A 24,955-nucleotide genomic window follows, 5' to 3' on the forward strand; every position below is an offset into this window, starting at 1 on the left:
TTACAAAAGCAAGTACGTCGACGTTTGCCGAAGAGCCACGGTGCCGTGGTGTTCGAATTTCATCCCCATTTCTTGCATGGGACATAAGCATAAACCCATGGACACATATATGATTTTACAACCCATGTTGGTGCACCGGAGCATGTGCAGGTAGTTTAATTTTGAATTGTGCACCTGAAATGGCTAGAAAACCAATTTAATGTATAAAATGTTCAAACGAACCCTGAATAATTCCAATTCTTTTACGACACACATATAGTTGCATGTTCACTACAGATAAAAGGTCTAGCAATTCAAACACCATCCATTGCCGCTGCGACCCCATTATGTAATTCAAATCTGGATGAAAAATCAAGTAGATCGCACACAGTTTATTATCACCAACCGTGTGACATGTAGCACAAAATATCCTGGAGCACCGTTGGTGTATAGTACGCCTATGGCTTACGCGAGAAGGTGCATTGGCTACAGTCCACAGCCGGCATCTCAAGCACACTAGCTCGCTCCCCAAATATCATTTCACTGTTCAATCGTCGTTGGTGAAAGATGGGCACGTGGACCTGCGTCGTGAGGGCAACTTCGATGGCCCACTCCGGCGAGAGCGCCGCCGCAGCCGCCATGCGCGTGCTAACAAGGTGCATGAGCGCAGCCGCAATCTGGGACCGGGCGGCCAAGGCAGCCCAAACGGCCGTTGTTGCTTCTCAGGTGGTGGTAGCAACATCTGCCTCGGGGATAGCAACTGGCGAGAGCGGCACATCAGCTGTCCGTTCTGCAGCGGCGGCCTTAGCCCTGATGGAGGCTGCCCACGACCATGTCGACGCCGCCCACGCCCAGCTCGTGGTGGTCATTGTTGGGGAACGTAGCAATTTCAACAAAATTCTACGCACACGCAAGATCAAGGTGATGCATAGCAACGAGAGGGGAGAGTGTTGTCCACGTACCCTCGTAGACCGAAAGCGGAAGCGTTAACACAACGCGGTTGATGTAGTCATACGTCTTCACAATCCTACTCATCAAGTACCGAAAGCACGGCACCTCCGAGTTCAGCACACGTTCAGCTCGATGACATCCCTCGAACTCCGATCCATTCGAGTGTTGAGGGAGAGTTTCGTCAGCACGACAGCGTGGTGACGATGATGATGTTCTACCGATGCAGGGCTTCGCCAAAGCACCGCTACAATATTATCGAGGTGTAATATGGTGGAGGGGGGCACCGCACACGGCTAAAAGATCGTAGATCAATTGTGTGTCTATGGGGTGCCCCCCTGCCCCCGTATATAAAGGAGCAAGGGGGAGGCCGCCGCCCAAGGAGGAGGGGGCGCCAAAGGGGGGAGTCCTACTCCCACCGGGAGTACGACTCCTCCTTTCCTTGTTGGAATAGGAGAAGGGAAGGGAGAAGCAGAAAGAAGGAAGGGGGCGCCCCCCCTCCCTAGTCCAATTCGGACTAGTCCATATGGGGAGGGGTGCGTCCACCTTTGGGGTCTTTCTCTCCTTTCCCGTATGGCTCATTAAGGCCCAATACGAATTCCCGTAACTCTCCGGTACTCCGAAAAATACCCGAATCACTCGGAACCTTTCCGATGTCCGAATATAGTCGTCCAATATATCAATCTTTACGTCTCGACCATTTCGAGACTCCTCGTCAAGTCCCTGATCTCATCCGGGACTCCGAACTCCTTCGGTACATCAAAACACATAAACTCACAATATAACCGTCAGCGTAACGTTAAGCGTGCGGACCCTACGGGTTCGAGAACTATGTAGACATGACCGAGACACCTCTCCGGTCAATAACCAATAGCGGAACCTGGATGCTCATATTGGCTCCCACATATTCTACGAAGATCTTTATCGGTCAGACCGCATAACAACATACGTTGTTCCCTTTGTCATCGGTATGTTACTTGCCCGAGATTCGATCGTCGGTATCTCGATACATAGTTCAATCTCGTTACCGGCAAGTCTCTTTAGTCGTTCCGTAATACATCATCTTGCAACAAACTCTTTAGTTGCAATGCTTGCAAGGCTTAAGTGATGTGCATTACCGAGAGGGCCCAGAGATACCTCTCCGACAATCGGAGTGACAAATCCTAATCTCGAAATACGCCAACCCAACAAGTACCTTTGGAAACACCTGTAGAGCACCTTTATAATCACCCAGTTACGTTGTGACGTTTGGTAGCACACAAAGTGTTCCTCCGGTAAACGGGAGTTGCATAATCTCATAGTCCTAGGAACATGTATAAGTCATCAAGAAAGCAATAGCAACATACTAAACGATCGAGTGCTAAGCTAACGGAATGGGTCAAGTCAATCACATAATTCTCCTAATGATGTGATCCCGTTAATCAAATGACAACTCATGACTATGGCTAGGAAACATAACCATCTTTGATCAACGAGCTAGTCAAGTAGAGGCATATTAGTGACACTCTGTTTGTCTATGTATTCACACATGTATCAAGTTTCTGGTTAATACAATTCTAGCATGAATAATAAACATTTATCATGATATAAGGAAATAAATAATAACTTTATTATTGCCTCTAGGGCATATTTCCTTCAGCCATCGCACAAATCGAACGAAGCTTCTCCGACAACGGTCGGCAACCCACGCCCGGAGAGTTGGCAATCGCCGAGAGAGTTCGAGCAGTCGTCCGTTCCTCCGTCGCATACCTTGCGACGACGGAGCCCATCCAACCCAGATCGCGGCCGCCCACGCCCAGATCATGGCGGCCTTTCCCAAAGAGATGGCGAACTCAGATGGCGAGATGGTTGCCGAGTATGGTGTGATGGATGCCATGGAGCCCCTTCCCCAGGAGACCGTCGGGCACGAGCTGGACATGGAGGCGGCGGCGGAGATCGATGAGCGCCAGCCATAGTACTAGTACTCTTTGTTTTGTTTAATTAAGAGCGTTGGTCTTTGATTTGTTAGAGTAATGTTTAGGTCATCTAGCTCTGTTTAATTGCTGAACTTGCTCGATTAAGAAGTGTGGGTGTGTTGTAGTCTCCTTTGTGTACCCAAATTATGCAATGACGTGGATGACCACTGTAACCATGGAAATTCAAACTCATCACACACGGGTTAAGCTATCTGAATCGTTTGTGATGTTCACATATCGTACACAGTTCTGAATAAGGGACCGTGTCTGATGACACTTTGTGAGCCAGTTTTTTTGCTGAAGCGATGCCAAATTTTTGGCTTCCGCGGAAATAGCTACCTCCCTGCCCCCTCCCCCTTACCAAAAGCCACATTTCCCCTGTTTCCGCATTCCTTTCCAAGTTGAAACCTTCACTCCTTGCTTGCAGCACCGCCTCCTCACCGGCGACCCTCCTTCACGCTACTCCGCCTCGTCTATCCAGGTGGGTAATCCAAACCCGACCCCCATCCTCCTCCTCCTTCCACATCCCACATGCCCCGACCGCTGGCACGAGCGCGACACCTTCCACCCAAATCACCGACCCCTCCACCAAATAAGCGCCGCCCTAAGCCATGGTGCATGAAGTATAGCCAGGATCTCAAGGAGCATTTGGCAGCGGAAAAGCAAATCGCGGACGCACGCGCGGATGAGGTCGCGATGGCTGCCATTCGTGCCAGCCCCCAGATCTTGGAGGAGCACCTTGCTATTTGCTAGCTACGTCGGTTAAGCATGCTCGGTTTACCCGTTGTGTGTGCTGCTCCTACCTTTCCTTCACAAATTCTAGTGAATTGTGCTATCTAAGTTTACCATGCAATCTGTTGCTCTAGTGTATATTTTATATATGTCGTTCAGTGTGGTGCTCACTTATTAAATGTTTTGTTAATAAGTTTTCATCTTCAGTTAACTGTTTGGTTCAATTCTGCGAATGTGATGTTCAATTCTTCAAGCTGCAATTTTGTATTGTCTTCCATGTCAGAAATAAATCGAATTTATCTTTACAAAATACATGAGAAATGAATACAATTGCTATATTTCCAAGTTGTCAAGCATGCTTGGTTTGGTTATACATTGTGCAATGTGGTGCTCAGTTAACGTTTGGTTCATTGTGTTCTGGTGTTTAGTTAACTGTTTGGTTCAACTCTGCAATGCGATGTTCAATGGTTGTGGGTGCATTCTGTTATTGTATACCATGTGAGGAATAAATTGAATTTGGATGTAGTAAATACATGAGAAACAAATACAATTGCTATATTTCCAAGTTGTTAAGCATGGTTAGTTTGGTTAACTGTCAGATCTTCTATTAGGAGTATGTTATATTGTGCAATGTAGTGCTCAGTTAATGTTTGGTTCATTTGTTATGATGTTTAGTTAACTGCTTGGTTCAATTCTGCAATGCGATGTCCAATTGTCGTGGGTAGAATTTTGTATTGTTGTGCATGTGAGGAATAAATCCAATTTGGCTGCACTTAATACATGAGAAACATATACAAGTGCTATATTTCCTAGTTCTTAATCATGCTTGGTTTGGATAAATGGGTTTTACATGTGGCTTGAATTAATCTGATGAATCTGCAATGTGCTTATTTTTCATCAACATATTTTACTAATAGCATGCGAACCCATACTTAACCTGATGACTAACTACCTTATATGTGTTGCAAGGAAACAATGGGAAGCACTGAGGTTTACAATAGAGGTTAGCATGTGCATGGTCCGTTGTCTAATAGCACATTATTGTGCAATTGCAGGAACCATTCTAATATTTAGGTTTTTAACAATTTGGTCTTGCACATGTAGGTCCTGCTGTCAGAGGTTTTGACCCACTGTTCGACCCTTTTTGCATCTGGGGAAATGAGTTGTCCCTGAATATCAATCAAATCAAGAAACTCAGAAAGATTGTTAGGATAAAAAAAATAGCGACAAAAAACAACAAGATCTTTGTCTGCACAATGAAGAAGACATCAGTTCACTACAAGATGGTACTAAATATTATACCTTGCCTTTTTTTGTTCCTTTGCCCCATTTCCAATATAGAGAGGATATTTATGCACATCCTTGTTTTAAGGCCTTTCCAAAGCAATTCGCTGATGATTACCGCTCAAACCACCTCTATGGTCATGAGGCAAGGAAGGTTTTCATACAACACCCACGGTTCAATATTGAAGTGTTCCTGAAGAGGATGAAGGACGGACGGTCAATCATCCATAGGCACTGGCCTAAAGTTGCAAAGACCTTCAACATGAATGAAGGCTCAATACTCGCCTTCCGCTTCAGCCGTTTTCCAGATCAGATGCATCTGTCTATATACCGTCTATGATGCTAATTTCGAAAGGTTCTACATGTTGCATGTGAAACTTGGTGCTGGTGCACTTGTGTAATGGGGTAGCTGAGTGCTGAAGCTATATCATGTTGTACTCTGATGTATTTCAATTATGAAATTCTGCTTCCTTAATATGGAAATGAAATATATTATGTGCTTAATATGAATGTAAATTAGATTAATAAATGGATTACTAATAATAGGGCAATTAGCCTGCAAATGGCGAATTAGCCTGCTAATTGGGTTTTGCTATTGCATACGGTTATTGAGAAAATACCATGGGCGATGACCTCAGGCAACGCACACAGCTTCTAGGAATAAACCGTGTTGTATCAATGAACAATCACACACGACTTTCTCTTGAAAACTGTTTGCGTTAGGCCACCTTGCACACACATTTACCACATAAAAACTGTGTGTGATGGACAGCCTTTGCCACACAGTTTGTTCCACGGATCGTGTGTGATGCATTCAATAACGCAAACGATAAAATTGTCAATATCGTGTGCAATGGCAATGCTATCAAAAATGATTTAATGAGAAAAATTGTGTGTGATGTACCTGTGAACAGAAACGTTTTCCTTGGAGTGACTGTGTGGGATGTACATACGAACGAAAACGTTTAGCGAGGACTGACTGTTTGGGATGTACTTGCGACCGGAAACAATTTTGCCTGTATAATTGTACTTTTTTAGCTCTACTGTACGTATTTCCGTATTTGAGTGCTCGCCGGTCGCACACGACCTCATTTTGCCGAGCGTGTGTCCCAGGAGGGCATATCGCCGACGGTTTCTGGGTCGTGTGGGAAGGACCCCCCTATCGCCGTCACTCACTAGGCGACGGTTCCAAATGTCGTCACGGAAAAGGGGTTAAAAACCGTTTGTACAGCACCGACACGTACTAGTGTAACACACGGGCACATGCACGTGGTGGTTTTGTCCTTTGACACTCATGTGTGCCTCCCTCTATGGGCCCAGAAGGTCGTTGTCGACCAGTTGAACGTATACAATGAGAGAGAGGTTAATTTGACCAACAAGGATGGTTCTTTTTGGTTTGTGCTACGTATATGCATGGTAGGAGTATGTACATGTCAAAGAGGGGGCAACATGAATACTCTATATATATGTGTGTCATAACCTTGCTCCATGTGGGGACTTTCCGGTTCACGAGGCAGGTGCCACATCAAAGTTGTACATTATATTGGTATTCAAACATCACGCAATACCATGCAGGTGGTGGTTGCCCTATAGGAACACACTCGCGTGTGGCGCTTCCATCCGTGGGCATGGGAGGTTGTCCTCCATCACTCTGACCCAACGAGAGAGAGGTTAATTTAACTATCAAGGAATGATTCTTTTTTGGTTTGTGCTATACAGTAGAAGTACATATATACCATGCGTCGAATGGGGGCATACATATAGCACATACAACGCATTATAAACCTCGCACTCTCTGTGGAGACTTTTTGGTTTCCTATATATGTGGTGCCACATCAAAGTTGTGCATTGTGTATTCAAACATCACACAAACACCTCTTAAGGCCACATGCAGACGGTGGTACGTAATCCTATATAGGATGATCACTCGTGTGCGACGTACGCTTTGCTTTTGTGCTGGGCCCGCGAATTCGTCGTCCATCACTTTGACCCAGCGAGAGAGATTTACATTTGACGAACAAGGAGGATTAATTCTTTTAGGGTTGTGTTACTAGGTGTATAGTATGTGTCGAAGGGGGTGACCTCTCCATATATATGTCCTATATATGGCACTCACTCACGTGGTTATTGGCGATGCTTCCATCTGTCGGCCCGCTTGGTCCATCACTTTCATCGACGACGCGAGAGAGGTTAACTGATTTGACTTAGGAGGGGATTAATTTTTTGTTCTTCTCATGATATAGATCATGATGTGAGATTACATATATATAATAGAGCATGTGTACACATGAATCCATCCCGCTGGATCGAAGGGGGGGCGAGCACACGACACGTCATGAATGACCTCTTGCTCTATGTGGGGACCTCTGCGATTTTCAACGCATGCACCATATCGATGTTGTGCATTTGGTCGGGTATATTCAACACATATGCATGCATCACACACCTCCATAAATATGTCCGGGACACACGCATGCAATGGTTGTCTTTGGACACACTCTCACTCGCTTGGTTATGGGTGGCAAGCCTATATATATTCGTGGGCCCACGTGGACGTCCATCATTTCGACCAAAGACGAGAAAGGTTACCAGGGTGGATTCTTCTTTTTTGCCTCGAGTTACCGTATAGTAGGTCGACCATTCCAAGCCTAATTAAGTTTGAGTGCATGCTACACGTCGTGAACCCTCGCTCAGTGTGGGGATTTTATGGTTCCAATGCATGGTGCCACATCAAATTTGTGCATTGGGTATTCAAACACCACACACACCACTTCCATATACATACTTGGGCCACATGCACAGAGTGGGTTTGTATTCATACAGTACTCCCTCGCGAGGTTATTGGCGACAAGCTAGCCCATTTTGCGGGGCCGTGTGGACGTCCATCACTTTGACCAACAACGAGCGGGAGAGGTTGTACGACCAAGTTGGATTCTGCTTGGTCCTGTTACAGTACATCTTGGTGAGATGCCCTCCCCCCGACGTGTTTGTGTGTGTGGGGTGGGGGGTACGTCGCACTACCTGCAACCTCAGTGGGGTCGGGGAAGTCCGGTAAATCTGTGAGGCACATGTGCCACATCAAAGTTGTGAATGGTAGTTAAATATCACACCACACCCTTTTGTGTTACGGTAGGGTGAGATTTCAAACCTAGCTATTTGGGGGCATGCATTCGTAGCTAGGATTCCCTTATCGCCGACGCGAAGTGGGGTACCTAAGTGGTGGCTGACTAGCAATACTATGCTTTTGTGCGACGGGTGCCACATCAAAGTTGTGCATTGGGTATTCGAACATCAAACCACCCTTTTCATACATATATTTGGTCCACATGCAAGTGTGTTCCTGTTCTGACCCTCTCCCGCGTTATTCTTTTTGCCAAATTTATAAAGAGCACACGAGTTGGATGTAGAAACCGTCTACGATTGGGTACACAACAGACATGGTTCGGTCAGACTACCCGTGTGCCACGCCCGTGCCCTGCAGTCACTCACATCAGCATAGTAGATTGGGCTCCACGAGGCTTGCCTCCCGGTCTTGGAAATATCTACTGCCTCGTAATCCAGAAAATATCTACCGCCTAGAAGGTTTTAATGTTTGATAGCACACGATTAGTATGTGCGGACCATGTGCGATGTCTGTTACTCCCTCTCTGCTTCAATCCCTTGATTCAAATTTTCGGTAGCCCCGACATTTTACTCCCGCCTCTGCATCCCTCGCAATCTCAAAAATATCTACTCGCCCTAGATTCAAATTTCAGTAGCCCTGCCTTGTTACTCTCCCTCTGCATCCCTCGCAATCTAGAAATATCTGCTCGCCCTTGATTCAAATTAGTTGCCCCGGCATTTTACTCCCGCCTCTGCATCCCTCGCAATCTCAAAAATATCTGCTCAACCTTGATCCAAATTTTCAGTAGCCACGCCTAGTAAAATTTTCAGTTGCCGCGGTATTTCCTCAAACACCACCTTCCCCCCCCCCCCCTCCACACACACCACACGCTCCCCAAAACCTCTGCTCACACAGCCACACACCACCCCTCCCTCGCTCGAAACCATTGGTAGGTCACCGTCATCGCCGCCGCCGCCGTCTCCATGCGCAACCTCTGCCTGTGTGCCGAGGAGCTCGAGGAGCCAATGGCCAAAAAGAGTTTTATCGTGGCCTCTTCGCCCAACGCCAGCGAGGTGGCCGCTGAGGTGTCCCCATCGTCCTCCATGGGCTCTTTATTGATCCGCCGGCGCCGGTTGCCCGATCTGCCCGCCGCCGTGCCCCTACGCCAATTTGAGGACTTCCTCGTTCTCCCTCGGGCCCGGCCACCGACGAGGTCCTACCTCGGGGTCCGGCCGCGGCGTTGGGGGACGTGGGTCGCCAAGATTACGGATCGGGAGATCCACACCGGCCGGTGGCTCGGTAGCTTCCACACGGCCGATCTCGCGGTCGTGGAGTACGACCGCTGGCAGGTCCGCTACCATGGTGTGACCGCTGGCAGGTCCACTACCATGGTGTGGCCGCTAGGTTACTTCAGTCGAGCTCATCTCGCCGGAGACAGGGTGGTGAGCTGGGCTATGGCGCGGGAGGACCGGGAGGCGTGGGAGCGCCTCGATGCCGAGGCCGCCGATGAGACCTACATGCAAGAGCTCCGCCGGTAGCACCCAGAGCTCGTGGAGGCGGAATGGGTGATCTTTGCCGGCGCAGAAGGCGGCGAGGTTATCATGCTCTCCTCCGATGATGAGTTTGAAGGAGACGAGGACGGCGACACGGAGGACGTCCAGGTGGGAGGCGAGGACAAGGAGATTGACATCGACGAGTGGAGGAGTGTCTTCCCCAACGATCCCGGCGATGGCACCGGCCCGGACCCGGCTCGCGGCACACCGTACCTGACGAGAAAGGATTGGCTCGACCTCCACTGCGACCAAAAGTAGTTTAGCTTAGTTTAAATTTATGTTTTATGTTCGGTTATGCAAAACTATCTATGTTTATGTTTGAAACATGCTACATTCGGTTGAACCTGCTTTGAACTTGATCAAATTGAAGTTTACAATGTTAAGTTTAGGGGATCAACTAGAAACAGCCAAAAATTGCTGGAGTATATATATATCCACTAAGGGTTTTAGTCCGTTAACTTTTAAATGATCGGCTAGAGATGGCCTTATGCCTTGTTTATTTCAGTTCCTCACAATGTGATGCTCTATATGTGCAACTATTTGACGTGCAGTTCAATTTCATCAATAACAGTTTCAACAATGCCACTATGAATTACGATATTTGGTTGCTATTAAGGATGTTGTAGTTAACATACCTTTTCATTTTTTTAACAATAACTAGTGTACATTAGACCTGCACAATACCAGTTTGAAAGACTATTTGCTTGTTTTCAAATGTTATGCCTGATGCAGTTAACACACCTTTCCACTTGTTGTTTTGCTTAACTAGTGTGCTTAAACCTACACGCTGAAGCTATCATTTGTAGATTATGTTGTCTACCATGGATATATTTGGTTGATGTTTAGCCTATTGTGCTTAACATGCCTTTATATGTACTCAAACAGGAAAATATTGAGAACAGTGTTGTTTTCCATCGAGGTTAGTTTGATCGCATTGCTTATATGTACTCACTGTTCAGGATATCGGTAGCTGGTACCATATAGCCTGGGGGCTGATAAGGGATTAATCGTCGAATCGGACATTTTACGGAATATATTTGTAACCCATTTATCAGTAGGTTAACTAGGGCCATATTTAATATATCTGAGCCTACATAGCAACATGCATTGTACTGAATGACTAAATATGCAATCCCAGGCTTCATAGAAACAAGGAAGATTGTTACCTTAATGTTCTGATGATGTCTAGATATACATGTAATAAAATTTTATATAATGGGATGGAGGGATTGTTGTACTACATCTTTCACAACAGGAATCAGATATTTTGCCGTCTGCCACGGCGGACGGCAAAGGCATGAACGGCGGACGGCAAAGACCTTTGCCGTCAGCCGCGGACGGCAAAAGGCTCCGGCAAAGTAGGCTACGGTAAAGAGCTACTTTGCCGTCTGCTTCCTAGCGGCTGACGGCAAAGGCCCTTTGCCGTCTGCCGCGGACGGCAAAGAGAGCGGACGGCAATAATTGCGCTGTCAGTCCGTTAAGTGGCTAACGGCAGGCCTTTGCCGTCCGCCGCTGACGGCAAACTTTCTAGTGCCTTTGCCGTCCGCCGCTGACGGCAAACTTTCTAGTGTCTTTGCCGTCCGCCGTATGATGTCATCTACATGTCACTACATGGCAGGCCTTTGCCGTCCGCCGCTGACGGCAAAATCGTTTACTCTTTGCCGTCTGCCACTATAGGCAAACTGACCAAATGGGTCAGCTCCCAGGAAGCACAGCTGGATGCCACGTGTCTTATTTGCCGTCCGCGGCAAACGGCAAAGAGCCCGTTGCCGTCGGTGGCAGAGGGCAAAGAGCCTGCATATTGGCTCTTTTTCTATTTTTTTATTAAATCCAACAATTTTCACAGCAAATATATATGACATATATAGATATATTTCACAAGGCAATTACAGAGCAAACATATAAGATATCCAACACATAACTTCATCATACATGCATAGTTCCATCCAACCATACCAAGTTCCATGCATAGTTCCATCATACATAGCAAGTTCAACATAGAGGCATCCAACCATATATATTACAATAGTTTCATCCAACGATACATGCATAGTTCAACGATACAAAAGAAACAGAGAAAGGGATAACGAGCACTCCATCTATGCAAGCTTTCGTCAAGTGAATGAAATCTGCAAAATGAAAAATAAGAAAGTTAGAAATAGGTGACTAGAATAAGAAGACTAGAACAAGAAGAGTAGAACAAGAAGAAGACTAGAACAAGAAGAGTAGAACAAGAAGAAGACTAGAACAAGAAGAGTATGTCATTTATGAGCTAACTTACGTGAAATGAATCATATATGAGCTAACTAAGTTGAAATGGGTCGTTTATGAGCTAGCTAAGGTGAAATGGATCATTTATGAGCGAACTTAGTTGAAATGGGTCGTTTATGAGCTAACTAAGGTCAAATGGATCGTTTTGGAGGTAACTAAGATGAAATGGATCGTTTTTTAGCTAACTTAGGTGAAATGGATCATTTATGAGCTAACTTAGTTGAAATGGATCGTTTTTAGCTAACTTAGGTGAAATGGATCATTTATGAGCTAATTTAGTTGAAATGGATCTTTTTGAGCTAACTTAGGTGAAATGGATCATTTAAGAGCTAATTTAGGTGAAATGGATTGTTTTTGAGCTAACTTGGTGAAATGGATCGTTTATGAGCTAAATTAGTTGAAATGGATCGTTTATGAGATAACCTAGGTAAGATGGGTCATTTTGGAGTTAACCTAGGTTAAATGGGTCATTTTAAAGCTAACGTAGGTAAAATGGATCATTTAGGAGCTAATCTAGGTAAAATGGGTCATTTTTTAGCTAACTTGGATGAACTGGATCATTTATAAGGTAACCAAGGTAAAATGGGTCATTTTAGAGCTAACTTAGGTAAAATGGATCGTTTATGAGCTAACTAAGCTAATTATGCAATTTTTGACATAAGTAAGCTAAGTACAGATCGTTTTAGAGCTAACTTTGGTAAAATGGATGGTTTTGGAGGTCAGTAAGCTTATTAAGTCATTTTGGAGGAGAAGAAGCTAAGTCTAGGTCATTATGGTAAGCATTGGAGGAAATAAAGCTAAGTCTAGGTCTTTATGCATGTGTTAAGCAAAACACTAGATAAACTTACCATGATCCAGGAGGTGTAGGAGCGGGCTGGCTCGTGTCGGTAGCTAGAGAAGGATCGTGCGATGCTTGTCTGGAGTTACGCTACACCAAAGATCATTTCCAATGTCTTGTTAGCATGATGACACTCAAATGTTAAGACTAGCAAGTAATGTCCATTCAAATTAAACTCACGGTGGTCCCAGGAGCAATCACTGGCATCGGCGGAGCGGTCTGACCGGTCTTCTCGCACACAGACTGCACATTTGGTTTTGACAACTCAGTCATACTAGTCAGTAATGAGACAAACACTACATGAATGTTTTGGCTAATCTGCAGAAGAAACTTACCACAAGGAGCTCGTACATGGCCCTTGCCTGCATGTCATTCCGTGCCCTCTCCTCCTCCATCATCTTTCTCGTCCTCTCCTCCAACTCCCGCTGCCTCTCCGCCGCCTCCGCCAGAAGTTTCTCCGTTCTATCTCTCTCACTCTGTATAGCAGCCTGCAACACCACTCACATGACCCTTTGTAATCATTGATGGAAGCGCACACAATGTAATGGAGAAAGATAGCTGAGTACGTATCACTAACCTTGATGGCGAGTTGCACTGGCCGTTCACGAGGCCTTATCTCAGGAGCGGAGCTCGACTGGCGCGCCTTGATCTCCGGGAGAGTGCTAGGACAACGGATAAGTCCATCTCCAATGGCTATGGAGCCATGGGAACTCCCTCCACCAGATATCATCACCAGCTCTGGATCAATGGGACCCTGGCTCGGGTTAAAGTCCTCCCCTTTCCTCGCCTTCCCCTCATCTCTATATCTCACGAGCTTCTTGTGGGAGGAGATGTTGGTGAAGTTGTTTGCATCATCGAGGTCAGACTGAGAGAAAGCCTTGACTTTCTTGAAAGAGGCAGTGTGGGCCATGGCATACAGGTCGTACACCTCTGGCACCTTATCCACCTTATTGTGGCGTGCCTGAAAGAGAGAAACAATGTAAATTAGTAATTAAAGGGCTCAAGCTAGCATGATGAATGAATTGCATGAATCATGAAGCAAACCACATACCTAGTTCCGCCCGAACTGATATAAGTTGGAGCTGCCTTGATGGTGTGGCACACCTTCCATTTGGGCACGTTTGTCCTTGGCCTCGTTGTGGAGGGCTAGCCATTCCTTTGAGCACCACTCATTGACCAACACCTCCCAACAATCCATCCAATCCGCACACCATCTCGGAGGCGCCTAAGTTAGCAAATAGAAACTTGAGCGCTACGGCTAAGAATTACTAAATCAAGGAACTTAAGTAGAAGGCCTTAAGAATTACCTTCATGTACTGCTCCTTACTCAGGAACTTATCGCGGCATGCCGGCTTGGTCTTCTTGATACCACGCAAGGCGTAGTAGTCTCGAACAGCCTGCACCCGAGCCTCGTGCCGTAAGTTCTGTAGTAGGCGCTTGCAGACGTTCTCGATAACATGTGCCGCGTCCTCCTCGTATCCCTCCTCACACCTGTAGAATGTCTGCAATCAAATGAGACAATATTGATTAGTACAATTAATAACTAGCTAGTTGAAGATTTTTAAATGTGTAAAGGAGAAATTACCCAGAACTTTCTGATCACCATGTCTGCCCTCGTGTCGCACACGACACCGTCGATAATCTCATCCGGCGGGGCCAGGGCAGCCACGTAGTGCTCCCAGCTCAATCCAAGCTCTGGAAGCCGACCCTCACCAGGCAACGTGAAAAACCCCGGGAAGTTTTGCCGGCAAAGAACTCCAAGGACGGAGTTGGGCCGGCGGACACTATGATGGTGGTCCCAACCCCTGCAGCATGACAAGGCCAACGCATTAGTTATTTGAAGAAACGTGAATGCAGAAGATACAAAAATATTAAATGCACTTACGTACCTCTCCCCACAGGGAAAATCAACCACCTCTGCTCGCGGGTCACCAGCACGGATGGGAGCCGAGTAGCACCACGCTGGTAGACGGTGCCCCCCTCCTCCTAAAAATCAGTCGGCTCCCCGCCATCATCAGCATGGCCACTCGGCTCCTCTGGCTGATCCGGCCAGGTACCCCATCCGGACGTGTGCTCCTCCGGGGTCTCGTGGGCCGAAGGCCAGTCGACCCGAGGCTCGTGGGCCCAAGACCCGTGGACCGGAGGCTCGTGGACCGGAGTCCGTGTAGCCTCCTCCTCGGACGAGTCCACCCTAGCAGTCACGTGCTCGGGTGAAACAGCTGGGGGTGGCGGCGAGGAAGGCGCCGTAGCAGTCACCCTACCTCCTCTCCCGCGACCACGTGCCCCACCTCCTCTCTTCCTACCTCGTCCCCTGCTGGGCACCGCGGTCGACGAAGAAGGGCCCGGCGGTGTGGCCATACTGTCCAGCAACGCTCGGCGGAGAGGTGCGTCTGGAATGGAAGACCTCAGACCACGCGCCGACGAAGAAGGGGCCTTGGCGCGCTCCCGACCAACGCCCACCATCTTTCCACACTTGCCATGACAAACAGTAAACGAAATTAGTACAACATAAAAAAAGACCGACATGAATAATAATATGTGTATCACTTAAGTGTATCATCATCAAGTACAACATAAAAAATTTAATACCTGACACTACTAATAATCTCGATCAGTATCATCAATAAATGCATAATCATTATCATCACTATAATCAATGACGGGCTCATAGGGTTCAGTGGCATCAACATGTGGAAGGCCACCTTGACGTAATCGGTCAAGCAATGACAGGTCATCCGCAGCAGTAACCTCTTCTTGTTCCGGCTCTTCTTGTTCCTCCTCTGGGGTGATGTCGGATTCACTGTCGCTGTCTACTTCAATGCTTTGGGGTGAAGTATAGCGGTTCTTGAAACACTTTTTGGAAAGACGTGTCTCTTGGAAGAATTCTCCTTCATATGTGTCTGGGTTAATGTGAGGTTCATAATCCTCTTCCTTTGGGGGAGATAGTCTAGCACGTGGCGGTACTTCATAAACAACATCCCAACCTTTCAGATTTGGATTAGTTTGGCAGGCCCACGGTAGATAGAATACTTGGGTCGCCTGTTGAGCCGTAATATAGACATCAGGAACATCTAAATGGGTGCTTTGGTTGATTTCAACTAGCCCTATATGTTCATGAGTCCTTCTAGTCTCCTTCGGCTGAAACCAATAACATTTGAAGACTATGACATTCGGTGGGTTTTCACCATAGAATAGAAGTTCATAAATTGCTTCAACTCTCCCATAATACTCGGTACCTCCTTCGCCGATAGCAGATACACAACAATTTGTAGACTTTCGGTCGGCCATAGATAGCTCTTTGCCATAGGTACGAAAGCGATACCCGTTGATGTCGTATTTGTCAAATGAACGGACCTTATAGTCAAAACCATTAGCGACTTGTCTCAATTCGGCGTCCATAGACTCTGAATTAGCCTACAAGTTTAATATGAAAGGATTGTTGCATTACGCACAAATTAGCGAATGAAATGAAATTGTTTAATAGAAATTACCGTTTGTTTGAACCAACAGATGAAACCGGGATAGCCGCCTCCTTGCTTTGCGAGAAGCTCATACTCTTTGACAGAATCCTTTTGGATCACCGCTCCATACGAGAATAAGGCGACGTATCGACTGTATGAAATATCCAGGAATAAGAGCAGTTCAAAGGAAATAGAAGTTGCGAAACTATGTACCGAGAACTTACTCGATGTACGGCCGCACTTCTATCAGGTTGTTGAAGATATACAACGAAATGGTCCGCCATTGTTCGTTATCCAAAGATACTAGATTTGAAACACTGGCTGGTGCGAGATTCCCTTTGAACAGGCTGAGGTTGGATCCACCCTTTTTAGGGTCGTCAGCATTGTACCCAGGCTTCGGATTATACAAATGACGATTTTTGGCTTCGTAGTGTGCTGTCACGAAGTTTGCCGCCTCCTCAGTGATGAATGCCTCAGCCATCGATGCTTCAATTCTACGTTTATTTTTACATTTTTGTCGAAGCGTCTTCTGCATCCTCTCAGTTGGGTAGCACCAACGATTTTGCACGGGCCCCCCAATCTTGCCTCGGTCGGGAGATGCAAAATCAAATGTTGCATTGGATTAAAGAAGCCCGGTGGAAAGATCTTCTCTAACTTGCTCATCAACTCCGGCGCCAACTCTTCCATTTCTTCTAGCACGCCAGGCGATAGTTCTTTTGCACAAAGAACACGGAAGAAATAGCTGAGTTCTGCCAGTACTAGCCATTCATCCTCAGGGATGAAGCCACGCAACATCCCCGGCATTACCCGCTCAATCCATATGTGCCAATCATGACTCTTGAGAGCAAATATCTTCAATTTATCAAGACTGGCTCCCCTCTGTAGATTCGCTGCATACCCATCGGGGAACATCAACTGCATTTTCACCCACAAGATAATTTCCCTCATAGCTGGCCTTCCAAGATTGAACCATGCCTTTGGCTTCGTCCAGTTCTGCTTTCCTTTCGGTTCTTTCATGTTTTGTAACGGCCTATCACATAGCGCCTCCAGATCGACTCTAGCCTTAGTATTATCCTTTGACTTCCCATCTATGCCGAACAATGTACCAAAAAGTGCCTCGGTGATATTCTTCTCAGTGTGCATCACGTTGATGTTGTGTGGGCAAAGGAGGTCTTTGAAGTAAGGCAAATCCCATAAGCATGTCTTGTGAGTCCAGGCGTGCTTAGAATTATACCCCTTGAAGTACCCTGGACGCTCTGGATCTGGCTCGAGAGCGTTTAACTGACCCAGGGTCTGTTGGCCTGTCAATGCAGGTGGTGCAGAGTTTTTGACAACTCTACCTCTGATGAAGTTCTTCTTGTCTTTCCTGAACTTATGGCGAGGATTCAGGAACTGTCTATGCATGTCGAAGCAAGAAAACTTGCGACCGGCCTGAAGCCAACGAAACTCAAGAGCTCCCTTGCATGTGGGGCACGGGAACCTTCCATGCACACACCAGCCAACGAATAGCGCATACGCCGGCAAGTCATGCATCGAGTACATGTACCAGACACGCATTATGAAGTTCCGTTTGCTATAGGCGTCGTATGTCTTGAACCCATTATCCCAGGCTTCTTGCAATTCGTCCTTAAGTGGCTGCATGTACACATTCATATTTTTCCCCGGATAGTTGGGCCCTGGAATTATCAACGTCAGGAAATGTTCTTTCTTTGCATAATCTGTCCGGGGGGGAGATTGAGTGGAAAGACAAATACGGGCCAACAACTGTATTGGGCTGCCGTCATACCAAACACACTGAACCCATCCGTGCTGATGCCGACTCGAGGATGCCTCGGATCTGCCTCTTTGTCACCATGTAATTCATCAAACTTTTTCCACGCAACACCATCCGATCTAGTTCGGTTCTTTTGCCCGTTTTGTGCCATGTCATCTGTCTGGCCGTCTCTTGGACCATGAAAATACGTTGAAGTCTTGGTATGATTGGCATATACCGAAGAACACTAACGGGGATTTTGGTTTGTGTCTTCTCACCCATACCGTTGTCTACCACAACATACCTGGAAGACTTGCAAATGGGACAATAGTTCAAGTCCGCATAGTCAAGCCTAAACAAGACACATCCTTTCTCACAGGCATGCATCTTATCATAGGGCATCTTCAATGCACGGAGGATTTTGTCCGACTGGTACAGGTTTGCAGGCATTACATGGCCTTTGGGTAGAAAGCGTCCAAATACTGTCATCATTGCATCGTAGCATTCTCTGCCCAAGTTGAACTGAGCCTTCAGAGCCATTACTTGTGAGATGGCATCCAACTGACAAAGCTCAGTGTGCTCATGGAGCGGACGTTTTGAAGACTCCAACATTTCATTGAAGGCCTTTGCAGATTCCTCCATCTCCTCGTCCGAATCCCGAGCATCATCGAAGTCTTGCACCATGTTTTCCATCCCGGTACCATGCTCGTCGGTGCGACGACGATCCACCTCAGCTCGGTCACGTTGGGCGGACTCACCATGAAATGTCCACACCGTTTAATCGGGCGTAAAACCACTCTTCTGCAGGTGTTTGCCCATTTCAGCCTCTGTCCTCTTTTCCCAATTGTCGCACCGTAAACAGGGGCACCAGGTTTTCCTCTGGCCATTTGCAAATGCGGCTCGCACAAACCCCTTGGTTTTTGTGAACCATTCAGTGCTCCATTTGTTCTGACCAGTGTGACCGGTGTACATCCACGCACGATCACTCATCTTGACTTTCAGAGCTACTAGACACACAACAAATATATATATATATATATATATATATATAATTCACCATGTATATATTCATCAGTTGATCTACTTTGTCAATTTTATTACGTCCATGCAACCTACACTCTAATAGGCAATGATAGGTCCTAATCCCACCCGAGTATGTTTAGATTGGGTTCATTTTCCCATGCTATGCTCCGGATCCTACGCAAAATTTTGGCAGCACCTCCCCGCTGTTCTCCTGATACACATCTCTGCAATAAACAGAGAGGATGTGTACCCGGAGAATAACAGGGGAGGCACTGACAAAATTTATGCGTCGGATCCGGAGCAAAGCATATGGGAAAACGAACCCAATCTAAACATACTCGGGCTGTCCATGGATAGCGTTGGACAATTCGAAAGAATCAAGGTTATAAATATGCAAATGCATGCATATTTATAACTATGACGCTTTCGAACGGGAGACACATATTGGTTACGCATACTGATGATTCAAGACACATATATAGCTAGCTATCAAGTTTCATCGGAATAGATCAAATAATTAATGGGGGAGGAGGACATGTCATTTGTGCTCACCCACGAACGAAGGGGCAGAGCTCGTCAAACGCACGGCAAGGTCGTCAAACACCAAACCTCGCAGCGATGAAACAACTGCACATTTAAAACTACCTGATCAACACAATTATATATGATGTTTTTCATAACAAAATCGAAAAATATATGACCTAACTAATAATTCACAAATATATGACCCCGTCGGCTTCTCGAAGGCCAAAGAACACCTTTTCGGGAGGTGTCGGGGGTCGGGGTGTCGTGTCGGTGTCGGGGTGCCGTGTCGGGGTCGGGGTCTCGGGGTCGGGGTGTCGGGTCGGGGTGCCGGGTCGGGGTCGGGGTGCCGTGTCGGTGTCGGGGTCGGGGTGTCGGGTCAGGCTCGGGGTCGGGGTGTCGGGGTCGGGGTCGGGGTCGGGGTCTCGGGGTCGGGGTGTCGGGTCGGGGTGCCGGGTCGGGGTCGTGGTGCCGTGTCGGTGTCGGGGTCGGGGTGTCGGGTCAGGCTCGGGGTCGGGGTAGGGGTCTCGGGGTCGGGGTGTCGGGTCGGGGTGCCGGGTCAGGGTCGGGGTGTCGTGTCGGTGTCGGGGTCGGGGTGTCGGGTCAGGCTCGGTGTCGGGTCAGGCTCGGGGTCGGGGTCTCGGGGTCGGGGTCTCGGGGTCGGGGTGCCGGGTCGGGGTGCCGTGTTGGTGTCGGGGTCGGGGTGTCGGGTCAGGCTCGGGGTCGGGGTCTCGGGGTCGGGGTGTCGGGTCGGGGTGCCGTGTCGGTGTCGGGGTAAGGGTGGGTGTGGTGTCAGGGTGTCGGTGTCGGGGTGTCGTGTCGGGGTCGGGGTGTCGTGTCGTGTCGTGTCGGGGTGTCGTGCCGGGGTGTCATGTCGGGGTGTCGTGTCGGGGTCGGGGTGTGGTGTCGGGGTGTCGCGTCGGGGTGGGGGTGTCGGTCGTCGAGGTCGGGGTGTCGGTGGTCGGGGTGTCAGGTGTCGGGGTGTCGGTGGTCGGGGTCGGGGTGTCGGTGGTCTTCTGCTTCTCGTCCTCTCCTCTAGCTTTCTCCTCCTCCTCCTCCTCCTCCTCTCCTCTTTCTTCTTCTTCTTCTTCTTCTTCTTCTTTCTTCTCCTCCTCCTCCTGCTCTTCTTCTTCTTCTTCTTCTTCTCCTTTTTCCTCTTCTTAAACCTAGCACTAAGTAACCTAAAACAAAACTAAAACTAAACTAAAGTAATCTAAACTAAAAAACAGAAGAAAAAAATCTAAAACTAAACTAAACTAAATCTAAAACTAAACTAAAAGTAATCTAAACTAAAAAAATAGAAAAACAGAAAAAAAAAAAAGGAGAAGAGGGGTGGGGCTCACCTGCGGCAGGGGTGGGGCGCTCGCCGACGGAGGGGCGGCGGGGTGGCGCTCGCCGACGGAGGGGCGGCGGGGTGGCGCTGGCCGAGCGGAGGGGTGGGGGCGACGGGGCGGAGGGGGCGACGGGGCGGAGGGGTGGGGGGCGACGGGGCGGCGCCGGCCGGCGGGTGGGGGCGACGGGGCGGAGGGGGCGATGGGTGGCGGGGCGACGGGGTGGCGGCGGGCGGCGGCGGGCGGGGGCGGCGGCGGCGGCGGTGGGGTGGGATGTGGTTGCGGGGCGCGTCGGGGAGGAGAGAGAGGGAGAGAATAGAGAGTAACGGGCGGGGGGGTACGGGCCGTTTGGTACTCTCCTCTTTGCCGTCTGCCAATCTTTGCCGTTCGCCTTTTTGTCTCTTTGCCGTCTGCTAGCAGACGACAAAGAGGTGGGGCGTTAAGTTTTTTCCAAACGGGCGGGGGGTGGGGGCCACCTCTCTCTTTGCCGTCTGCCAGCGGATGGTAAAGATTCTTTGCCGTCTGCTAGCACACGGCAAAGAGCTCGCAGATGGCAAAGACCTGTTTTGTCGTCTGCCATTTCTTTGCCGTCTGCTTTTAGGTAGCTGAGGGCAAAGCGCTTCTTTGCCGTCAGCTAGCAGACGGCAAAGAGCTGGCAGATGGCAAATTAGCTTATTCCAGTAGTGTTTTTGCAATTGTTGTTTAGCTTCTAATATTAACTTGGTTCTTTTAGGTACATATGTCATTGACAAAGATCCACACTTCGAACCTTTCTGCGTATTGGGGCAATGAGATATTCATGAACCAGCATCAAGTGAGGAAACTGATAAAGATTACTATTAAAATGGGTCAAAAGATGTCAATCGAACTATTTGTTCACACTCAATGCAAGACAACAGTGAACTGCAGGATGGTAAGTAAGAACTCTGTAGCCTTCTCTTTCTGCCTGTAATGCGTTGTGTTAGATGATAATGTCTGGATCTTTTTTCCTTTGAAGTGGATCCTGAAGCAGTTTACTCAAGATTACCTCTCAAACTACATGATTGGTGGACGGACATCACAAGGGGTTGGACTAGAGTCGTGCGTGCCTTATGCATCCAGGAGAGCACAATAGGGCCATTCCGCTTCACCTTGTTCAGCAACTAGAATGGCTGTCGCCTCTTTCTTTACCATCTGTACTAGTACAAGTATAGAACCCTGGTTCTTGATTCTTTATTTGGTGCTTATGTAATTCTTGAACATATGTACCTCTGAATCGAATAATGCATTGGTTGTTTGAACCTGATGGATATGAATAAAGCTATAGCCAACTTTCAAGTTCAAATTAGCTACAATTTTAAATAACATCAATTAAATTAGGGTAAAATTAGGGTCTGCAGGTCATTACGGCGTACACGATCTATAAAGCATCGCGTGTGTGATATACATCATAATCCGACATGGTTCACGGAGGGAAAACGTGTGTAACAATGCACACAGTTGCCGTTTGCAAAGAGTGTGTGATGTCAGACACTATCACAAACGGTGCGGGAAAACTAAATGTGTGTGATTGTCTACCTATCGTACACGGTTTACAATCATGAACCGTTTGTGATGTGCCAGGCATCGTAAACGTAGAGCTAGTTTTGTCGGGTGGTAGGTGCGACATATGCCAACGGGTGGCTTATCATTGTGTGAGCCAGTAAAACATCGCCGGTGCCTAGAAATGGCATGAGGCGAAGACATGCACGCCGGCGGATCTGACCCAGGTTCAGGGCTCTCCGTGGAGATAACACGCCTAGTCATGCTCTGCGGGGTCTCCGCATGATCACTAGACCAATACAAGTAGCTACAAGCGCTCCTTGAGCTGTTTGGCTAGAGGAAGAACAAGGGCGAGGCTAGCTCTCCTTTTCTCTCTAGGTGGTGTGTGGAATTCTATGAGATCAACCTTTGCATGGGTGTCCCGGGGGGTTTATATAGGCCTACCCCCCAGGGGTACAATGGTAATCCGGCTGGGCGCGGGTCCCAGCCGTCAGTGTCTATGCTCGCTGCTTCTCCGCCGGTCATTGGGGCCCGCCGACTGGTGGGTCCTGCCGGCTGCCGGCCCTACCGCTTGGGGGCTTTGTCGGCGGCTGGGTACTGTTGCCTCGCCTCTGATGACGAGGGTTTGTCGAGGTAAGCGTGGCTACAGTGTTGCCGCCTTGCGAGCTCTCACTGTAGCCTTACCTCGTCTTGTCTCCTTAATGAGGCACATGCTTCGAGGGAGGGAGGTAGCCGGCTATTGGGAGCCGGCCACACCCCTGGCCGACTAGAGGAGGCCAGGCCGCCTTTGGGTGTCTCTCTGACAAAAGGGGCCCGCCGCCTACGGGCCGTACTGTCGCCTGTCATGGATGACATCGAGGCCAACATGGCTACAGTGCCGCGCCGGACGGGGATGGCTGGCCCGTACGGCGCCCTGTGGCCATGCCTGTTCTGGGATTCGGGGGTAGTGGGTTGTACTGCGGCCACGTCCCATCCTATCGCCGTTATGTGGGTACAGTCTTAGTGGGTGTAGTCTTGGCCGGCTTCTGGGAGCCGGCTTTCTTCATGGTCGACTTCTGGGAGTCGGCTTTCTTCATGGCCGGCTTCTGGGAGTCGGTCCTCTTGGGGCCGGCTCCCTAGAGTCGGCTATCTCGTATCTTTTTTGGGGGAGGTTTCTGAGGCTGGGTCGCCATCTGGGAGTCGGCCCTGGGGATAGCCGGCCGGGGGAAGGCGGCCCTATGCTTTGTATGCTTGAAGGCTTGAATGGCCTGATAATTTTTCGAAGAGCCAGGGGGAGTCGGTTAGGCTACCCATGGCCATTTACTCCGACAGTAGTCCCCGAAGCTGATTGGGCTTCGAGGCTGAGAGGATGTCGAGAAGCTCGGTCAACTTCTTATCTTGACGAGCCTGCAGCTGGGAGCCAGCTTCGGTTGGGTGCGCCGTCTTGTCGAAAATTTTAAAGTCGGAAGGCGGGAGTCTGTTGGCGCGCGCGCCGGGCTGCGGGCCGGCCGCTCGCCGCCTGCGAACCACGTGGCCTTCCCTTGGCTGAAAAGAGCCTGCCAACCCACGCCCGCGACAAGACGTCGCCGCAGGCCGAGGGCCCACCACTCCTATGCCTAGGCCCAGGCGCGGATTCTTTGCGGCCCAAAGCTGTCCGCACGTCTTCCGGCGGTGGTTTCCGCACGCCGTTAGGGTGCAATAATCGCGGGACGTGGGGGAGTGGGCGCAGTTAATCCCACGTTCCTCCCCACGCCTCGCCTCCTCGGCTTCGCCGCATGAGGCTATAATTAGGGTGAGGAGGGGAAGCGGCAGACGCTCGCACGCTCCTCTCCTCTCCGCCATCTTCTTCCTCCTGCTTTCCCTAGCGGCAGCGACTCGCCGCCGCGCCGTCCCACCAATCTTCACTCCGCCCCGCAGCTTTGCCGCCGCAGGGCCGTGCTTTCTCCGCCGCCGCACTCTTCCTCATCAGCCTCTCGCCACCATGCAGTACGGCGGGGACGGGGACGGCTCCAACGTCCATATGGACCACATCGAGTTCCTCCGCAAGACGCGGCGGTTGCCCGGCGCGGACCAGGTGTGGGTCCGTCTCGCGCCTGTGAAGGAGATCATGCCGGAGCCGGAGGAAGGCGAGCGGGTAGTCTTCCACTCGCAGTTCTTGCGCGGCATCGGCTTGCCGGCGAGCGCTTTCTTCCGCTCCTTCCTCGACTTCTATCAACTCCAGCCGCACCACCTCACTCCGAACAGGGTGGTGCTGCTGTCCGCCTTCGTCACCTTGTGCGAAGGCTTTCTTGGCGTTCTCCCCACCCTCGAGCTCTGGGGGAGTTCTTCCAATCTAAGTTGGGAACCTGCATGCAGGGTGTGCCGGCTCAGAGCGGCGCCTTCATCGCGATACGGAGGCCGGCGGCCGACAACCCCTTCCCCGTCATCACGTTAATCCAGTCGGTGAAGCTCTGGCAGAAGTCATATTTCTACGTGAAGAACGTCGCCCCACAAGGCGACTACGTGAACTTGTCGGCTTACGTAGCCGGCCCGCCGGCTGGGAAGCGGCCCCAGTGGTCCTATCGGGCTGTGACGCTATCGCAAGCTGGTGCCGCGGCCGTCGCCCGACTGCGGGTGATGATCCAGTCGGAGGGCCTGACTGGGTCCGACTTGCTGGCCGCCTTCGTCGCGTGCCGGGTGCTTCCGCTTCAGAGCCGCCCTCA

This window comes from Aegilops tauschii, chromosome 2 (assembly GCF_002575655.3).
Source record: "Aegilops tauschii subsp. strangulata cultivar AL8/78 chromosome 2, Aet v6.0, whole genome shotgun sequence".
Taxonomy (NCBI): Eukaryota; Viridiplantae; Streptophyta; class Magnoliopsida; order Poales; family Poaceae; genus Aegilops; species Aegilops tauschii.